At 44.2% G+C, this 8,166-nt stretch overlaps 1 protein-coding gene across 2 annotated transcripts in view; it reads right to left on the reverse strand.

The window, feature by feature from the left end:
• DNAJC28 (DnaJ heat shock protein family (Hsp40) member C28) overlaps nucleotides 1-933 on the reverse strand; it is a 4,840-nt gene extending 3,907 nt beyond the window's left edge. The window contains exon 1 of one of the 2 annotated variants that reach the window (XM_027773976.1): nucleotides 278-933. The gene's annotated coding sequence lies outside the window, so the exon portion shown is untranslated. Of the gene's footprint in view, nucleotides 1-97 lie in introns of both variants that reach the window. The other variant, XM_006153891.3, reaches the window with a different exon arrangement.
• Between the last annotated feature and the right edge of the window lie 7,233 nt (nucleotides 934-8,166).

Below are 8,166 nucleotides of genomic sequence, written 5' to 3' on the forward strand. Positions count from 1 at the left end.
TCAACGGCTCGGAGAGTGGAGAGGGGGGGTCCCCCGCGCCTGCCACTGCGAGGAACAGTGCCGCCCCGCGACACGCCCCACTCCGCCCCCCACTCACCTTCACTCACAGCCTCGGGGAAAGGACTCCGCGGCGCTCGCCTCCATGCTGCCGCTCTGCGCATGCGTGCGCGGCCTGTCCTCCAGTCTCCTGGCCTCGGCCGGAGTCCCCTCTGGGTTACACCATCTGCGGTTGCGCACTGAGGGGACCCCCCAAGGGGTGCAGAGTGCAGAATCGTACCTGAGCGGGACAGATGACCCGTTTACCGGGGAGAGACTGATATCTTCCCTTCCGGCGAACACAGGCTGTGCCAAGAACACACAGGCAGTACGGCCAGGAGCCCTGTCCCACCCCTGTGGCCAGCGCCACCCTCACCCCACTCCGCGCAGGGGTGGTTCGGCCGATGGGGACTGTGGGAGGTGTAGTTCGTCCGGAGGGATGTGCGCGTGCCAACGCAGAGAGGGCCTTTGAGCATCCAGATCACGCCGAGGCCGCCGCTGAGCAGCAGTGCTTGGGACTCTTGTCGTTGTGGTTCGGACAGTGATGGCTCTTGGTAACGTGTTTGGGGCGAGGGAGTCCAAATCGTTTCCCGGGGCGGGATCTGAACAGCCCCTTCTGGGCTGTTTACGTACGGCAGCGCAGGCGCAGATCCTGCAGTGGACGGCGGAGGTCACCAAGCTGCGTATCGCTAACCCGGACTTGAAGCCTGCTTTTCCTTGGTTCGGCATGTACGGGTGAGCAGCTCGGCTGGTCAGGCGTTGATAGGTGCTGGGGACGGAACAGACGACCCAACAAAATAGGGGTCTTGACGGCCTCGAGTTCAGCTACTGACGTGGAGGAAGCAAGTTACGAAGTGAGAAAGCAAGCCACGTCGGGGACTCTAACTGTGGTTGGCCATGTGGGAACATTCAGCGCCCTAACCACCGTGCCACTTTGCTGGTCCCAATAAGTAATTTTTTTTTTTTTTTTTTTTTTTTAAAGAAGAAGCGGGATTCCACATGTGACTTAAGTTCAAGTCCCCAGTCTAGTCAGCCCAAAATACTCGCAGCAACTGGAGTGGCCGGGATCTGGTGGGCTGGAGGACTGGAAAAAGAGGATTGTGTCCAGACCCTGTGGAGGGTGGTAATCTCTATCTCTCTCACATGCTAGTGCACATGCTCTATCATGAACTAAAAGAAAAAAGTCACCACAGCCACCCCAACCTTCAGTAGCCACCACCCTGATCACTAAGCAGCCGTCAGTATCAAAACAATACTATCCACCGGCAAAAAGATGATGACTAGGGACAGCAGGTGGTGTGGTGGTTAAGGGGCTGGATCCCATGTGGCCTAAAAGACAGTTTGAATCCTGGATCCAGTGGCTTGAAAATCACATCAGTGTGCACACGTGTGTGTGTGTTCAAAATACTGAGAAGGAACTGGCATTGTGGCATGGCCTTCTCCCAGGGTGTGTGTGTGATTTCTCAACTTTCTCTCTCTGGTGAGTACACATACCCTATGGAAAAAAAAATCTAAAAAAAATCAATATACTTTTCCTTCTGAGTGCCATCTCAGTTTCTTTTTCACACTATTCAAGGTGGAGTTTCACAAAGAGAGTTACCAGATTTAACAAAGAGAATGGTAGATTTACTAAGGAATACTCTAAAATAAGGGGTGGGGGTGTTGGGAAAGATACTGTAGAAAAGAGAAGAATCACACACATTGGGGATTTTGCTTTCTCCCACTTCAAGGTAGTGCAGAGAGGAATAGGATTTGTAGAAACTTGACTATTGGTAAGCTGCCCTCCCCCAGGCTGTCTAATTTTCATTTCTAGCTTTATTATTACTATTACTGTTTCCAGAGAATATATGCACTTGTCAGAGAGAGACAGAGAGGGAGAAAGCATCGCCCAATGGTGTGTAGGCATGTCACAATCCCTTCTCCATATTGCCAACATGTCAGGATTTGGGGTGTGTACACACATGTGCCTGAAATGTTTTTCAAATTGCCAGAGCTGGCATTTGAATTGTAGAAGGTTATGTGGGATCTGGTTGCTTTAATCACTAGACTAGGAGGCCAGCCCTCATTTCTAGCTTTGAAGTGAATTACTGATACTTGAATTATTTGTATTTTACTGGTACTGACCTGCAGCACTTTCCGTTCCTTAAAATTATTAATAATGTTTATGAGTTCCTCTAATGGCAGGTGACTGACTAGTGGGGAAAACAAACGCACAGCAGCTGCCTGGGAATCCATTTCAAGTTGTTTCCAACCCCTGTTCCATTCACCCAGTTTATTTATTGGAATCACGCCTCTGCAGCACAACTGCCCTTTGCCTTCCTCACTCTTCAAAGTGTTTTGTTAAGTGGAAAAGACAGGGATGTGGAGAGTTTGCCTTCTTTTTGTCACTGCTCACTAATCACAAAGGAATTTAGGAACATAATTCTAAATCCATTAGCCCTGCCAGTGTGCTATTTGCTAGAGAACCATCCAAGATGCCATAGCAGAGAGAATTGGTTTTAAGCTAAATCTAATCCCCAAACAGCTTTGTAATGAGATGCAGGGTACATCAAAAATCCCACCACCCAAGAACTGCCCCTAAATGACCCCTTTACTTTAGAGCTTGTTCAGAGGGACCTTGAGCTCTGGGTGAGATAATTTTGGATCATACATTCCATGGTTGCCTCTATAGGAGAGCACAGAAATCGAGCACATATGCCCAATTTGTCACCCAAGTGCCTTTTTGAAGAACCCTAAATAACATTTATTATTATGGGCCAGCTGGTATTGTGGTGGTTAAGGTGGCTGAATCCCACATGGCTGACTGTACAGAATCCTGGGCTGGCCACTTGAAAAACACACTGGGCAAGTGTACATGCGTGCCCAAAATCCTGAAAGGAGACTGGAGAAGGGATTATGGTGTAGTCATCCACTATGGGGCACGGGGGTTATTTCTCACTTTCACATTCTCTTTCTCTCTGGTGTGCAAGCACATGCTCCCTATAGCAAAACTGAAACAAAACAAAACAAAACAAAAAGGCTAGCGACAGATTTTTTTTTTTTTAACAAAACAGAGCAACTCTTTTTATTTATTTACAGTCAATCATTGTATGTCAATACAGTATATAAAATGAGATTTTCCATCCAGTATACAGTGTATATTGGCTCAATCAAGGATATTACCGTACCTGTTATCATCAACAAAGAGTTTTCTATTTCTTGTTTCTTGTATATTTTGCTTTCTTTCCCCACCTTGATTCCCTACCTCTCACCCTCTGCCAATTCCTTCCCTTCTCCCACACTGTCTCTGGTATGTACAGTAGTTTCCCATGCCATTTTTTTCACATTTCATTGATTCACTAAAGATCTTAATTAATTTAATTTAAATTAAAGCAAGCACAACTGATATGTACATATTTATGAATGCATATCTGACTTTAGGCATAAACCTCAGTGAGTAAAGTGAAGACACTATAAACTAGTACCTCGTTGGGGCTATATAGCTTACTGTAGTCATTAAATGGATATTTATAGGTAATTTTTAATGTATTTTTTATTTCAAAAACAAGTTTTAGTTTTACTATATTAAAATAAAAAAATTTTAACAGAAATTTGCTTAAAACTTAAAGCCAGGCCAGGGCCGGCAGGTGGTGTGGTGGTTAAAGGCACTGGATTCCCACATGGCTGACCAATGGTTTGAGTTCCCAGACCTGGTGGCCTGCTTTCTCACTTTCCCTTTCTCTCTCTGTCTCTCTCTGATTAAATTTAAAAAAAAAGTATAACAATGAGTGTAATTAAATAAATAATTCTTAAAAAAAACCCCACCTTCTCACTTTCCCTTTCTCTCTCTGGTCAAATTAAAATAAATGAATGAATAAATAAAATTAAATAAATTATTCATTAAAAAAAAAAAAACTTAAAGCCAGGGAGAAGGTTAGGATTCAGTTCAAACAGTAGGTAGATGAACCTATCAACAGTTCAAGAGAAGACAAAAATCCTTAAATATGGAAATCAAAGCATCGAAGGAAATCAGTAATGTTTTAGCCTAAAGTCAAAAAATTCTATTTCACTAGTTCAGACTCACGTAATTAATCTCTCTTCTATTGCATCTGTGTTGTTACTGTGGTCTGATTTTAATGAATCACTTCAAAAGCAGGGGCCCATGAATTTGAGCCATCTATCTCTGTCTCTCTTCATGGAATAGATTATCAGTGCCTTTACTTAGTTTCTTCACCTTCTGGGATACCGATGATCCAGATGTTTGGCATTTAATGGTATGTAGTATTACTTGTATGTTATTCTAATATTTGGGGGGTTATTTTCTCAGGCTTTTTGGTGAATTTTTCTAGGTCGAAGATTCTATCTTCTACGCCTGAGATTCGATCTTCTGCATGATCTAATCTGCTTTTGATACTTTCAACGGAAGTTTTGATTTCCTGAATTACAGCCTTGATTTCTAACGATTCCGTTTGATTCTTTTTTATGATGTGTATCTCATCTTTCAGATTGTGCAAGAAATTCCTCACCTCCTGGAACTCAGTATCTCTTTTCTCCTGCATCTTCTGGAGTTTGTTTCTATTCTCTTGCATTTCTGTTAGCTTTGTCACTATGAATTTTTAAAAATAATTATTTGATTTTATTTATTCATTCATTTATTTTAATTTGACCAGACAGAGACAGAGGGAGAGAGAAAGCAAGAAAGCAAGTCACCAGGTACAGGACGTGAACTGTGGTCAGCCATATGGGAATGCCCAGTGCCTTTAACCACCATGCCACCTGCTGGTCCCACTATGAATATTTTAAATTCTTTATCTGACATTTTCATGAGTTCTCTTGTATTCTTTGCGGAGGAAGAGGAGTTATTCTTTTCTATTATAGATATTTTCTTTGTTTCTCATATTTCTTGTGCCTCTGCAGTGGTTTCCAGTCATCTGATAGATTATAGGTTTTTTCCCTATTTTTTGGAGTTAAATCTGAGCAAACAGAGGAATGCAGAAGGAGGTGACCTGCAGTCTGTCTTTGGTGGTTGAAATCCCTGAATGGGGCTGCTCAGAACTCAAATATAGATGGCTGCTGATTGGCTTATCCTGACTCCTGGCTAGAATGGGGAGGAGGAGGGTGAAGTCTGAGCAGAGGGTCTTTGGTGTTTGAAAAAAAAATCCACTAGTGACAGATCTATAGTCTGTCTAGGGGATTGGGAAAAGTTGACCCATATGGTACGGGTTCAGGTTTGTGTCTAGAGACCTCCCAGAATACGTCGGCGCACTCAATACCAAACATCTGAGGCTGGCTGAAGCTGGAGTATACTGTGGTGTGAAGACCCTGTTGAGGTGTTGTCTCTTGTCTCTATCTTTTATAGAAGAAATAAACTTGGGACCAGCAGTTGGCATAATGGCTATGTTGCTGGACTCCCATATAGTCGACTGTGGTTTGAGTCCCGGACCTGGTGGCTTAAACTCACGCTGGGCGCGTGTGCATGTGTGCCCAAGATCCTGAGAGGAGAATGGCAGTAAAGAGATTGTAGTGTGACCACCTCCCTAGGGGGGGATCTCTTGCTTTCTGTCTTTCTGGCAAACACACACACCCTATAGCAAAAACCTCTCTTAAAAAAAAAACTTAAAAGGCAAAACATGGACCAGCAGGTGGCATGAAGGTTAAGGCACTGGATCCTAGATGGCCGGCTGTGTAGTTCAAGTCCTAGACCTGGAGGCTTGAGAATTATGCATGTGCCTGTGTACCCCAAATCTTGAGAGGAGACTAGAGGAGAAGAGGTCATAGTGTGGCCATCCCCTACAGGGGAGTAATTTCTATTGCCCCCCCCTCTGGTGAGTGCACATATTATATAGGCAAAAAAACTACAACAACAAAACAAAAATGAAAAACAAAGACCAGTGTGCAGCAATAGATCTATGACTGATTTTGAGGTGGGGATGAACATAAACAGAAATTTGAGGTGTACGTTTTGTAACTCCACTGTAATATAAAAATACCTGTGACTTATTGGGACCAGCAGATGGCATAGTGGTTACATTGCTGGACTCCCACATGGCTGACTGTGGTTTGAGTCCCAGACCTGGCAGCTTGAAACTCATGCTGGGTGCGTTTGTGTGAGTGCCCAAAATCCCAGAGGAGACTGGAGAAGGGATTGTGGTGTGGTGATCCCTTCTGGACGTTGATTTCTCGCTTTCTGTCTGTCTCTTGGGTGAACATACACACCCTATAGCAAGGACGTGTGGCCACAGAACAAACCTTTACCTGAAATATATCCTAAGACACCTTCATCAGAAGCACACTATGAGATAGGCAGTACTTAGAGGCCCCCTAGGAAGTGTAGTTATTTAACTGAAAAGTACCTGACTTGGCCTATTTAGACTCCTGGAGCTCTCCCAAGCTGCAGACCTATAAAGTCTATTGACATCTTCACTAAAGGTATCTCCCGGCACCCTTATTTGCTGGCCTTAATTGAGAATTTTTAAAACTTTATTTTTTCTGTGTGAGAGAACTACAGAGAGAAACGGCACTCCCTTGACACCACCATCCACACCAGCTAGCCCTAGATCATTATCAAATGAGTCCCTGGCATACTTAGGGAGGTCCCTGGACATGACCCTGGGAACCTTCCAATCTTGCAGAGTCATGGTAGCTGCTATGCCACTGGCCCCATCCCTTAATGTGCTTCTGTATTCTCTGCTCCTTGGTCTTCCCAATGCTAATGGCAGAAAGGAGAGTTCAGTGGCACTCCTGCTGGAAATTAAACTTAAGTTAAATAGCAGCATACTATATTCCACTGTCATGGAATCCATACTTGTTCCTTTTTTTACAGCATCCCCTATGTGGTGGTGACACAATGGGCAGAGAGCAGGCAGTTGGGCACATTTTCATAAATCACTGCCTTCAAGCAGAATACAGCTCATCATGCATGGCAAGCTGACTACCTCATGGACAGGCTGAGTCAATGAATGTAAGACATTGTACATGAAGGAGAAAAACATAATGAAAACCAAAAATCTTTGGAACAAGTCTCTCTCTTGGTCATTTTTTAAAATAATTATTTCAATTTGTGAGAATCCAGTGCCTTAACTACACCACCTGCTGTGCCCACTCCTTTTTTTTTTTTGGAGAGGTTTTTTCGCTATAGTCTACTACAGAGAGACAGAAAACAAGAACTCACCCCCCAGGGGGGATGGCCACACCGCAATCCCTTTTCCATTCTCTTCTCAGGATCTTGGGCATGCACGCACACACGCCCAGCATGAGTTTTCAGCCACCAGGTCCAGGACGCAAACCGCGGTTGACTACATGGGAGTCCAGCGACATAGCCATTACACTAACTGCTGGTCCCACTCCATCCCTTCTTTAATTTTAATGAAAACCTTGGCTTGTATTCAGTTTCTTTTTCGAGAAATTATTTTTTAAAAAATTATTGGGCCATGGTTGCTGGCAAGTAGAATGGAGGTTAAGGATGCTGGACTCCCACATGGCTGTGGTTCGATTCCTGGAACCATAATCAAACTTGAGACAGAAGACTGGGTTCCCATTACTAAAGAGGTTATAAGTCCAATGAGCACATGCATCCAGTAGTGTGTGACAGAGAGGGAGGAAGAAAGCACCCCTGATGGGGAATAGTAACGCCACAATTTCTTCTTTCATTTCTCCATTTTGTTGGGATTTTGAGGAGTCATGCACACACAGCAGTGTTTCTGAAGTCACTGGGTCTGGGACTCACCAGAACAGGTGAGAGCCTGTTCTCTTCCCTTAACTACTAGGCCACAGGGCCAGCCTTGTGTTGTTGGAAAACTCATGGTGTATTTTTTTTTTTAATGCGAAAATGCATCATGACTTTTCCAACAAGTCAATATTATACAGGTATTTATTCCATCATATTAAAGCCTTTGCTGTGGCTAGAAAATGCTTTCAAACCCCAAACATCTTTTTTTTTGAAGAGGTTTTTGCTATAGGGTGCATGCACTTGCCAGAGAGACAGAGACAGAAGGACAGAAAGCGAGAAATCACCCCCTGGGAGATGGCCACGACGCAATCCCTTCTCCTCCGTTCTCCTCTTGGGATCTTGGGCGCGCGCGCACACACACACACACACACACACACACACACGCCCGACATTAGTTTAAGACACCGCGTCTGGGACATGAA

Source organism: Tupaia chinensis, unplaced genomic scaffold (genome assembly GCF_000334495.1).
Source record: "Tupaia chinensis unplaced genomic scaffold, TupChi_1.0 Scaffold000392_1, whole genome shotgun sequence".
Lineage (NCBI taxonomy): Eukaryota > Metazoa > Chordata > Mammalia > Scandentia > Tupaiidae > Tupaia > Tupaia belangeri.